The sequence below is a fragment of the Hermetia illucens genome, chromosome 2 (genome assembly GCF_905115235.1).
Source record: "Hermetia illucens chromosome 2, iHerIll2.2.curated.20191125, whole genome shotgun sequence".
In the NCBI taxonomy this organism is placed as follows: Eukaryota; Metazoa; Arthropoda; class Insecta; order Diptera; family Stratiomyidae; genus Hermetia; species Hermetia illucens.
The window spans coordinates 185546144-185559015 of NC_051850.1; the positions used below are offsets into that span (position 1 = coordinate 185546144).

At 45.2% G+C, this 12872-nt stretch overlaps 1 protein-coding gene across 2 annotated transcripts in view; it reads right to left on the reverse strand.

Annotated features, from left to right (window-relative positions):
* The window catches only part of LOC119647706 (restin homolog), a 253854-nt gene that overhangs the window by 98034 nt on the left and 142948 nt on the right, over positions 1 to 12872 (reverse strand). For both annotated transcript variants that reach the window (XM_038048791.1, XM_038048793.1), the window contains exon 3: positions 8862 to 8898. The gene's annotated coding sequence lies outside the window, so the exon portion shown is untranslated. The remainder of the gene's footprint in view (positions 1 to 8861; positions 8899 to 12872) is intronic.

The following is a 12872-nucleotide window of genomic DNA, read 5'->3' on the forward strand; positions in this document are numbered from 1 at the left end:
AAAAGGCCAAGAAAAAGGCAAAAGTGCGAATTCGCCCAGAATCAATTGTGATCTCCAGCAATGGAAGTTTGTCCTACGCAAAAATATTAAAAAAAAGGTCAAAGCTGGCCCCGACTTAAAAGATCTAGGCGGAAAGGTCAACAAAATTCGAAGGACCCAGGAGGGTGGCATGCACTAGCGGGATTGATCGGTCCGATCGATGCAGAAGGTGTGGGGAGATTGCGTTGACTTCAATGAAAAAATGAGATTTATTCAAATAAACCTCAATAATTGCAGGGTCGCACAAGATTTACTCGAACAGACCAATTACGAATCCGAGCTGGAACTTGCTATCATTAGCGAACCCTATAGAAACCGTCACGGTGGCGTATGGGTTACAGATTCGACTGGTGGAGCGTCGATATGGGCATGCGGTCGACAAGCCATACAATGTACTAGGAGTCAGACAGCCAGCGACTTTGTGTGAGCGAAAATAAACGAGGTATCTGGGTACAACTGTTACGCCCCACCAAGTCTGACACTGTCCGAATTCGAGGAAATGCTTGACCGTCTTGTTCTCAGCGCAAGGAGTCGTAGTCCAATAAAGCAGATGCCTCTACGGAAAGAGCCCAATGCATCGCCAAAGCATGTGATGCGTCCATGCCTAGGAGGTATTCATTCCCCAGTTGAAGACTAAACTACTGGTGGAATACTGAATTGGCCAACCTCTGATTAGCCTGTCATCGAGCCAGAAGAGCGGTTCAGAGAGCGGTAGGCAGAATCGACTAAGGGCAAAAAGGGCGCACCTTTAAGGAAGCCCGCAAAACCTTCAAGCTCGCCATCCAACGGAGCAAGAAAGAATGCTTTAAGGAATTCTTTTCAGAAGCGAACGTGAACCCGTGGAGAAGCGCCTATAGAATCATGATGAGGCGATTCAAATGCCGTTCAACTCCGTAATTAGCGTGCCCTTCACTCTTATTAGAAATTATCCCGGAGTTATTCCCCTAGCAAAAGGCGGGCACTAACTGCTTCCAGCGACCTCCGAATGTGACGGCAATATCGCCGGTCACCAGTAATGAGCTGCTGGAGATCTGCGCTAGAAGCTAACAAAGCTCCGAGTCTAAATGGCGTGCCGAATAGAACCCTTAAGCTTGCCGTAAAATCCAGACCGGACATGTTCGTTCAGTTGCTCGAAACGTGCATGTCCGAGAGGATATCTCCCGCATCATGGAAGCGACAGAAGTTAGTACTACTGTCTAAGGCTAGTAAACCTCCAGGTGAGCCAACCTCCTACAGACCAATTTGTCTTTGGACACTGTGGGAAAAATGCTAGAGCGAGTAATCTACAAATGGTTACTCCCGGTTGTTGAAAGCCAGGGAAGCCTCTCAGATCGGCAGTATGGGTTCCGTAAAGCAAGATCAACCATCAAAATGGTTACTGGCTTGGCCGAAGATGCAATTCACGGAAAGGGTAGTATTAGCAAATATCGCGTGGTGGTGACCCAGGATGTGAGAAATACATTCAATTCGGTCAATTAGTACCTAATACCTAATCTGGTGAAGATTGATATTCCCGCCTATCTTGCAGCTATTGTCATCAGCTATTTACAAGACCGGAGGATTTGGTAAGACACTGATGACGAACCCCAGGAGTATGTTGTCTCTGCACGTGTCCACAGGGCTCCGTACTGGGCCCACTGCTGTGGAACATCATGTACAACGATGTACTTAATCTTCCCCTTTCGGAGGAAGCCACGGTGATGGGTTACGCTGACGATATAGCTCTGTTTGCAGTCGCAAATCGGGAGAATCGGGAAGCTCAGCTATAAGCAACACATTCAGTATTCTTCTGACAAAGCATCCATCGCAAGTGTGGCCTTGGCAAGGATGATGCCGAATGTGGAAGGGTCACGGCATGCTTCCAGGTTGCTTATAGCTAGGGTAGTGAGTTCTATCCTGCGCTATGCAGCTGCAATTTGGAGAAATCCATTGCAGGTTACGTTCCACGCTAACAAACTGAGTTCAGTCAACAGAAGAACAGCCCTAAGTGGTTGGAGAGAGGGCACGGTAAAATTAATTATAATCTTACCCAGTTTCTCACGATATATGGACAATATCGCCCCTACCTGTTCAGGTTTAAACTAGATACCTCACCCGATTGTCCAAACTGCAATGGAGTCCCATGGGACGCAGAGCACGTATTCTTCCACTATCCAATATTTATGGAAGAAAGGAAGAACCTAGAGGAAACTCTAGGAGAGGTGTTCGTACCAGAAACCTGGTGGGAAGAATGCTAGCATGTCATGGAGAGAGCAATTCCAGATAGACATACTATAGCGATCATAAGCGCATCCTTATCCTTTGATGCACAAAGAGTTTGCCTTCTGAACAGCGATGTTCACAGATTTGTTCTGTAATATCGGGAGGAATGGAAAAACAATAGTACAATGCTATCCGCGACGAAATAGTTTGCTATTTTCTCAATTTAAGATCCTGACATTGGAGAAGTTGAAACTTCGAAATAACCTGGAAGGATATGAAACTGCAACTAATGGCTAAAAACAGTGAAAAGTTGGTGTGACGTCAACAGGCAAGTCAAAAAGCTTCAATAGACCGATAGCTGACAGTTAATCAGGAAAATATCAAAGGAGCAAACTTAATTTCGGTAGTGAAATGTCGAGAAGGACGGCAGGTGCCTTTTCGCGCAAATAAGTCCCCGAAATCCCTCCCCCCCAAAAAGGTGGGTATAGTAAGAATCATTTCAATGCGAATTAACATTTTATAACACTCTCGACAGACCGCAGCAGGTTTTGGATGGACAAAATACCAGTGAGGTCTTCCCTTGTCAAGCGATGACGGCTTTACGGTTTCTTACCAGGGCAGAGGCAAATGGTCAGACGCTGCCTCACCTCTGCCCTGGGAGCAGCGTGCCCGTAGCGGCTCGCAGATGTTAAATGCTCGTTTATATAATTCGTAGAACACGACATGACTGCGAGCCGCTACGGTTACGCTGCTCCCAGGGCAGAGATCTGACGATTTGCCTCTGCCCTGGTAAGAAACCGTAAAGCCGTCATCGCTTGACATTTCTGTGAAGTTTGGGTGCAAGCCCTAAGCGAGGGGTCCGTGGACCAGGAAAGAGGGAGTAAGTTGCTCCCCATTTGGTCCGGTCCAGCATTAGGTTGATGCGGACTTAGGACCCCATCATTCTCAAAATATCTTCCCTTGTGTTTTCGTCATCACCTCGATTGCCAAGTGAAATCTTCGGTAGTGATTCGAATATAAAAGTGTACAATCGGCACGAGGTTTTTGAAAGAAAAAGGTTCCGCCCCGGACTCCACCCGGCTCGTTTTCCTAGTAGTTGTGTAGTTTCTTTGCTTCGACGCTGTTCCACCCCAATTCGCTAACACGTAATATGACTCGAAAAGAGAAAACGGCGGGAGGCGTGATCCCCCTGTGACGGCAGCCGCGGTGAGGGTACCTCTTTTTGCCGGCGCAATCCGGCGGCATAGTTCTGCCAATTAGAAGGGCAATTTACGTTTGCGGGCGTTTATCGGCCTTGACGAAGAGACCATCGGGCTAGTCGCGGACGGCTGGAAGACGGCTCCTTTGACCGGCTAAATAAGCAGCTCATACGTCGGCTGTCAATGAAGAAAGCGAAGTTGAATCACATGCAGAACGAGCTGACACTGGGCGACCGAACCTGGCCTGCTTCGAAAAATGAGGCAGGATAAGTCTTTGAAACGTCGGGAAGTCGAGAGCCTTAGGTGAATGGTAAATACACTTGCGGAGCTTACGGCGACTGTAGAAACTTTGCATTCCGGAAAGTAGATCTCACTCGCAGGAACGCTCGAGATCTGCTTGACGCTTCAGGTATGAAAGGTTTTGTATTTCTTTTGGAAGGTATTTTGGAGCCTAGGTTTTGTTTTACACACGTCTTAATAGACCCCGCAACCCGCAGGAAAAATTTACACCTGCACAAACGACAATCTTTCCATTATTTTCAAGGACACTGCTGACCATTGCATTCGCACACTCCTCCGAAAATCTCGCAACATCACTACTGAAAGTAATTTCTTCCAGCCGGTTAAGCATGACGTGCAGCACGACATCCACACTACCAGTTTCCCCATCTTCTCGAAGGTGCGTTCCCTATCACTCCAGAAGTTAGCTGGTGCAAAGAAAAGGTTGAACAATCTCATGAAACAAGGTATTTGTATCATAGATCTTCCAATAGCTGTTGGTCATCTCTGCTCCATATGGGCCCTAAGCCAAACCGCGAATGGAGGCCTTGCAGAGAGTGCAGGCGTCTGAATGCTCAGACGATTCCCGACCGATGCCCTATTCCACTCAACCATGACTTTGCGCATTCATTGACAAATTGCCGTATTTTCACAAGGTTCGATATGACCAAGACGTGTCAGCAAACCCCTGTAGCTCCCGAAGACATACCGAAAAAGGCTACCTGCACAACTTTCGGACTCTTCAAGTTCACGAGGATGACATCTGACTGCTGCTACGTTGCGCAGACATTTCAGAAATTTATCCACTCTGTCCTAAGAAATCAAACTTCTGTTTCGTCTACATGGATCACGTTTTGGTCGCCTATTCTTCCGAATTTGCGCATTTGGACCATCTCGAGGGTATTTTTCAACGCCTCCATTTAATCCGGTCCGAAATCAAGTGGATGCGGATTTAGGGGCCCTCAACCCTCAAACAAAAATTTAGCTCAGGCCAAACTTTAGTGGAGCCCTTATGTTGGTTATAATTCACATCCATGTTGTGTTTTGCGAATGTATAGGAAAGAGTGGTGGTGGTCAAAGGGTAGTATAGGTCCCAGGGCGAAACGCGGATTGGTACCCACGATGGAGCATAAAACCTGGGAAATGCCTGCTAAACCAACACCAACAGCTCTACTACCAAACCCTATCTCCACCTCCACGTGGTGACCGCTGGGAGCTCTTTCTTAACGAAAAGCTGCAGACGGAGAAGGATGAAGAAGATTAGAGGAAGAAAGGCGGAAGTGATCATCAGTACATTTCCTTCGAAGTCACCAACGGCTCTTTCCAATGTTTCGTCCGGCAAACACCTACCGGGTGGAAAATCGGGAAAATAGACAATCCAATTTATCGAAGGAGAAACGTCCCCGAAAATTACCTGTGTGCTGGTGGACGGCTGAAATTGGAAACCTACGAAGTAATTGCCTCAAACTTCGGCGGATTGCTCAGCGCGCTAGAGGCCAAGAGGTGGTGATGCTTAGGAACGCAGGCTTAAGAGTGGGGAAAAAGAACTCCGACACCAAATCAACAGGCGGAAGGCACGCTGCTGGTAGGAGTTAATAAATGACGTAAACAGAGAGCCATGGTCCTCGGGTATAAACTGGTTTCCAGAAAACTCGATTGCCATCGGTCGCCCTGTTCTATGGAAGTTGCGAAGATAGTAGAAATCATGCAGGCCCTTTTTCGTGTCCACTCCTTCCGAACTAGCGCTGTCAATGAAGGAGTAAGTACTGAGGAATGCCCACTCTTCACTGCAAAGGAACTAGAGGAGGCGACCCTGTCCTTGCGAAACGGGTGGTATTCCAAACGAAGTGTTGAAATTCGGATGTAAATACAAGCCGGACTTACAACTCAAAGTATTCAGTTCATGTTTGACAGCGGGTGTTTTTCCTACTCGCTGGAAGGTGGCGAAACTTGTATTGACAAGCAAGGTCAAAGGCGACCCAGAGGCGTCGTCAGCGCTTTGTCCGATCAGTATGTTCACAATCACAATGAGGAAACTGCTTGTAAAGCTCATCAAGCAACAACTGACTGACGCCATATGCGCTACGGGAGACTACTCACCAACACAATATAGTTTTAGAGCGGGGCCATCCACAATTGATGCCATTGAGGAGGTGGTGCAAGCGGTAAAACGCCTTCAATTCTGCCAGGTAGTGCGACATACTTGAGGGACTAGAAAACTGTGTTCAGACTCCAGGCTACCTATTGCGGATGTTGAGGGACTGTTTAAAGGACCGTGCCCTACTCTACGAGACCCGGGAAGGACAGCGCCGAATGAAAATGATATCAAGGGCGGCTCAGGGATCTATCCTTGGTTCGGCTCTACTCGCACGCTTGGTCGGATACTTCCACGATGTTACGGCACCGGGGGAATGGTGATGCGGTAAGTAAGCAGATGAATGGCTGAGCATGGAATCTCCCTAGCTCTGGAGAAAAGTGAACTCATTGTACTGAACAAGGAGAGGGTCCCCACAGTCCTCCCTATTCAGGTTGGTGAAACCATAGTTTTGTCGAAGCCGGGGGTAGAATACCTTGGCATCATGATAGACACGTGGATGAGCTCCTTCGCACAGATTCACAACACCGCAGACAAGGCTGCAGCTGGAATGTTTGCGATTTGCCGGCTGATGTCTAACGTCGGAAGTTGGTTGCATGTTTGGTCAAAAAGGATAGCATTATGCGACCATGTTTTATCATGGTCCAAAATCCCTTTTCGTTTTAGTGTGTTACCAGATAACCCATTAAATGTTGCTCATGTCTTTAAAGCCACAGAATTAACATAATTTGAAAGCCTTCCAAACATATCGTAACCTAATGACATCTGTGGACTACGCAAACAGTTGAATTATATCAAACCAAAATGAACACAACGCAACTTCAATCTGACCCAAACAAATACCAAAGAATTTGAAAGCAGAGTCATTCTTCGAAATGGGAATGGATGAATCTAATGTTTCAGGTCACCATCTATTCGTTATTCCAAGCAATTAAAAACTGCCTTTTTCCCTCCCAATAACCGTTGGAGTAAAATAACAGCCACTTTCAAAACAGAACACATTTCGGAGGAAAACATATGTTAACATGCAACACATCAACGTTATCGCTAATGGAGTAAAGAAGAGGTCTCTCCTCCATCAAGATTCACTGAAAAAAAGAACCATTTTTCAATGGAGCTCCCCAATCCTTCAATTGATAGTGGAATGAGTCTCCATTTGTTTCCTACACTCTCGTTAAGTAATCGTTGGGCTCTAGTTGTTTCAAAAATATATCGTCAATGTGCTGAGATAATTCCAAAAATCCATGTGAACGTTCTGAGCCACATATGATGTAGCACTTAATCGACTCCCATGGGAATCACTAGGTATTCACAGTTGGAATATGAAAATAAACTAGCGTAGTTCGTTTCAAACGAGCAAAGAACTGAGCCAGACCGCCACCGGGTTTGATTACTACACATTTGCACAGAAGTCTTTGATCGCCTGAGGGATTTTGAAATCATGAGTTACGACACCGTTGGGAATTTCGAGATATCAAGACCTGTTGATTCGCAGTGAAATCTGACAGATTTGGTAGTCAAGTTGAAACCATTGCGAATCTGAAAGATTGAATATGTATCTGTACAATTGAGCTCTGAATTTGGTTGGTATCCAGTCCAGGACCAGTGTCGGAATATCTAAAACTGACAGTTTACTATCTCATAAATTTCAAATATGCCCCAAGTCTCTAGCAACCCCAATAAAGATGATACTAAATTATTTTCATGATTGTAACTGAAACTATCTGTTTTCAGTCGTGCTGGAAAGCCGCGGATAGACAAGATGATGAAACGGTTGCAAATTCCTCGAGTTCATGATGAAAACAATATTGGGATCATCAGGTGCAGGGAGTTTGCCTGCAAGGAGTGGTGTTTTTAGATGGGCACCAAAAATAGATTCATTCTAGCAGTGTAACGACTTCTTGACCGTATGCTGGGGACAATTTTAAAGGAAATGCAAAATAAACTTCAGCAAAATCACGTCGGAATTAGGCGTGCTGAGTGAATCAGTTGGAATCCGTGAACCAGGAAATCATTTCAAAATTCCAATCCTGAAATGGGTGACGTTTAATTTGGTCTTCCGCTAGGTTACACCAATCTTTGTCAATTATTTTTAGAAAAGAACTTATTGAAGATTTCCTGCAATAATGCAATAATGACAATCATCAACCGAATGACAGTAGTTTGGTACACCAATCCATGGTATATCCAATTTGAAAAAAACTCCATTCATTCCCTCATTTTGATAGTTTTCCCCGGGATATATTGACTCCAACGGGGCAGAACTGTTTATTTTGACTATAAGGAAATGGGCTTGAGACGCTAAAAATACTATAATTAGTAGCGAACCATGCCATCCCATGTGGAGGACTAGACTCAAGCAATTAAAAATTAGTGATGATAGCAACGACGATGATGGAGAATGATGGTCATAGTGATGCCAGGCCTTATATTTGATTACGAAAGAAATGAAATGAAATCGAGCAGCAATTTAATTGTCATGTCATGGATCATAACATTCTTTACATTTTATGGCTGATTTAGTTTTCCCCTCCATTTTGGAATGTTGTAAATTAGTGGATTTGTTGAGGAAAGCGTTTAAACTTTTCGATATGTTGAAGTTTAGGGAATGCTAGTGGCTTGCATATGGATGGATGACAGATGTTTACCAATGCAGTTTAAATTTCACCCCAAAATTCTAGTGAAATGATGCTGAAGTCATAAATGTGCAGCAATTTTGCTGTCAAAATGAAGCTGATTATTTATGTTGATTTGATTTGCATTTTTAGGGTTATCAAAATGCCTTTCTTAAATCTGTCAAATCAATTTGTAAGGCTTGACATATGGCTATGAACATTGATGAAAAAGAGCTCAATAAATCGAAAGGTTTTCTAAACATTCTTTTTCAAACTCAAAGTAGTTGTAAGGCTTCTGCATAGATTGCATTGCTTTTTGGAAATGACCCTAAAAAATTCCTATTTCCCAAATTCCCTAATCCAACTGATGAGTGATTTTATAGAATAAACTTTATTGATAAGAATTCTTTTAAAAATAAACTTTTCACATACCTTTTTGTAGAATATCGATCTGAGCAAATTCAACCACCTATAAATAAAAAAAGTATTAAAATTAGTCACAAAAACCATTAAAGATCATCCTTAAATTTTAATATCTCTAACGATTAACAACATAACAACATACAACAACATAAATTATTAAAATTGGCATTCACAGATATTCATCAAGATCAACCGAAACGACTAGAGCGCGACTAGCGCGGAATAAGCTCCAGCCGCGCTAACAGCATTTAGGATCCCCAAAAAACTGGCCCGTTCCTTCAAAGGAGATTCAAGATCCACTTATATCATGGCAGGTTATCCGAGACAGACACTTGTCTGACACAACCACAGATCAGGATCTATCTAATGTCAGATATATGTGGATCTGAAATAAAGAGCAATATTCTATCGTGTCGTATAAGTGGGCGTTAGCCTGTCTGTCGTGCCATGGCGTGTCGGTCTCAGTGTGCGTAGCGTTAGGGCAAAGATGCTGCATAGCAGCGATCCTTGTTTATTTTCGAAACATGTCGACTGAGACACTTCCAAGTTGGTCGTCTCGGGTAACCATCAATCAGCCTGATAACATCAGCGGGGTTAACAACGTCACCCCGTGAAACTCGGACTTATGATTTGACAAATGATTTAGAATAGGTTCCATACGAACTAACAGCTGTGGTATCCGGTTAAGAAATTCTACTATAAGTCCCAAAAAGCGGGAAACTAACACCTACTTTTTTTATAGGTGGAGATGGAAATCTCACCCATTAAAACCACTCCCACTTCTCCCCCTATGTCCCGCGGGACTACCGTAAAGTATCACTCCGCGAGGGCGGCTCCGGATCTTACCAGAACAACTAAGTCACGCGTCCGCCGCGCTTTCCGGTCTCGCTCCAGTTCCTGCAACTTTTCCTGTATAAGCTACTTTTGCGTTTATCGCACACTAATTTGCTGCGGACCTCAGCATCTCCTTCACGAAATTATGGAGCCCGATAACTGCGTTGAGGGCATCGTTTAACCTCTTCTTTCATTCGATAATCTCGGTCAGTGGAACATAACATGCTCCAAGTCCTCGGGTGTAGCGTTGCATTCAGGACAGTCTGGGGACTCATCCAATCCAAAGCGATACAAATACTCCCTATATCCACCGCCCAGGGGCCTTTTTCGGAATTATCTCACCGTTGCTGTCATCTCCTGTGCAACTCCTTCCTAGTGGCCTTTCGGAAACCCTCAGTCACTTCGGCCGGATTCGTCCTCCTTCTCCGATAGCGAAAGTGTACCTCATTCGTTAGGAGATCCAGAAGAACCACCCTTGCGAAGACACACACTGCTTCATCAGATACCGTTCAATATGCACTACACCCTCAGCACGATTGGGCGATATGCCGAACTTACCTTACCCTGGTTTTGTGATCCAGTACACCCGCCCATACAGGAGTCGCGTACAGCAGAATGGATTTCACCACTCCTGCGATAAGCAGCCGGCGACTTGATTTTGGCCCTCAAATATTAGGCATCAGCCTTGCTAGAGATGAGCTAGCCTTTGCTGCCTTTCGCGTGCATAGTCCAGGTCCCCTTTGAAAGTCAACTTGGCATCGATCATTACCCTCAGGTATCCAATGATGGGATCTGAAACGACCCCGTGATTACCAACCCGAATTTTGACAGTACTATTTTTCCTACGGTTGGTAATAAGGACCGCCTCCGTTTCACCATTTGGAACCATGCTTTGATAGCATGAATGGTTTCGCTTGCATACAGTGTAACCAGAGTGGCCTTAATTTAATCCCAGTTGGACTAGTTAAAGGCATTCCTGACCTCCAGCGTCACCATTGCGCAGCACTTACCAGCGGTCGATGCCTCCCGGGCCAGCTCTACGACCGTTGCAATAACATTGACTATGAACAGCGCTCTGCGAAACCCGCACTGCCGCTCCGATAGCCCACCAGCTAGTTCGACGAATGGAAGCAGCCTATTTTTTAGGTAGCAGAATCAATTTCAGCCTTTTCAACTGCGCAAGAAACACTCCTTCTACCATGCACGGTTCAAATGTACTTATGAACCATGCGGGCCTAATTTTAACTGCCAATTTCAGGGCTTTGCTCGAAATCCCATCCAATCCAAATTTGTCCACAGATCTCTCGTAGTTCCTCCTCGGTAACCCCTGGAATTGTGAAGACGACCTGTTGCACCGTTGATTGAGGTCCACTTTCTTCCTGTTGTGGGAAAAGAATTGTGATTATTTTAGGCACGTCACTTGGGGTGATTTTTGTCTACGAATCTTATTCATTACAACCTTGTAAGCAGCGCAACACGGATTCGAATTTCCCTCAAGGCACAATTGCTCGTAGCAATTCCGCTCACTTTTTCGTATACAATTCTTATGGCTACTTCGAAAACGCGGTATTCCTTCCCCGACTACCGATGTTCAAGCTTCCCTCTGATCCTTTGGCGAAGCTTCCTCGCAAGCAGACACGATTTCTTGGTTCCTACTGTGGTGAAACTTCCATCGCGGCATTGTAAAGTCACATGTCTCAGTTACCCGTTGACATAACTGGCTCACTTTTCCAGCGCCGTTTCCCTCGGATCGAAACCTCCTTCTAAAGCCGCCAACAATATCCCTTCCTCGAAAGCTCCAATTTACCACACAGCTATCCTAGTTTTTCCACTTCTGTTGCTTACTCGACTGTCGCCCCCTCCGTTCCTGATGTCGAGAGAGATGGCCTGGTGATCACTGTGGGCGTAGTGTTCACTCACCCGCCAGATCAACCCTCTCACCAACGAGTTACTGAGGTAAGTCAGATTGCCGATTCAGCCTAGCCCTCTGCCTCGGAAGGTGGACACGCATCCAACCTTGGCTAGTACGATGTCCAGCTCTGCGAAGATCTCAAGGAAGATTTGGCCCCTGGTGTTTTTTACTCTTCCATTTTCATGATGAAGGCTTCTAACTTCAGGTTCCGTTCTTCCAGCTTGCGGTTGAGCTCCTCTAACTTTTTATTGGTGTCAGGTACTGCCGCCAATTCATTTTCGAAGACAAGTACCCTGTCCTTTAAATCGACTGCACCTTCCATTTCCGAGACGACTTAGGATGCCTCCTCTTCTTGGAGTTCCAACTCTTCAACGTCTTCTTCGATGACTTCCGCTTTTTCTGATGATTGTTCTTCCTGGATTTGATGTAGAATTTTGGGGTCTGGGTTCCTCAGCTTAGGCGATGATCCCCCATCACTTCTGTTAGTCGCTCTCTTCGACATCGTTGCTTCTCACGTTGTAATGCGCCTTTATTCGCACAAGACATTTGAGTGACAGCATGGCTTATCAACTGGTGAGTGATGACATCAGGATCAAAATAGAGCTAGAAGCAGGGGTGGAAAACCCCGGGTAAGACAGTCAAGTCATCAAGGGACTTACCCTGGTGGAACAGGAACCTAACCAAAATGAGTAAGAAAATGCGAAAACTCTTCAACCTAGCGAAACAAACCGGGGTTTGGCAGAAGTACAAAAGAACACTGACTGCGTATAACAACGCGATCAGGGAAGTAAAACGAAACAGTTTCAGGGAATTCTGTGAAGGAATAGAACAAACCACAAAAGCATCTAGACTATATGAAGCTGTAGCCAAAGGCAAGGCAATATCTCCTATCTGTCTGAAGAAGGGGGATTCTACATTCACCGAGAATGAGGAGGGGCAGGGTACATCTGTTGTGTGTGTGGTGGGGAGAAGCTACAGCTTCTGAGCACTCAGGCCGTGGTGGCCCATTGTACTCGCGGTACATCTGTTACTCAGAACTCATTTCTCGGAGTTCTATCCCACGGCGGAAGACAATAGCATTCTGACTGATAGAAGAAAAAACTTGACTGACGGTTTCGTCCAGGCCAGAGACAACTTATCAGCCGGCCTCACCTCTGCATCCTCAACAAAAAAAAATTCACTTCGGCTTGGTCTAGGTTTGAACTTGGGACCGATTTCACTCCAATATAATTCGCACTAATGTCGTGTTTACGATTATATATGAATGGAGCGAT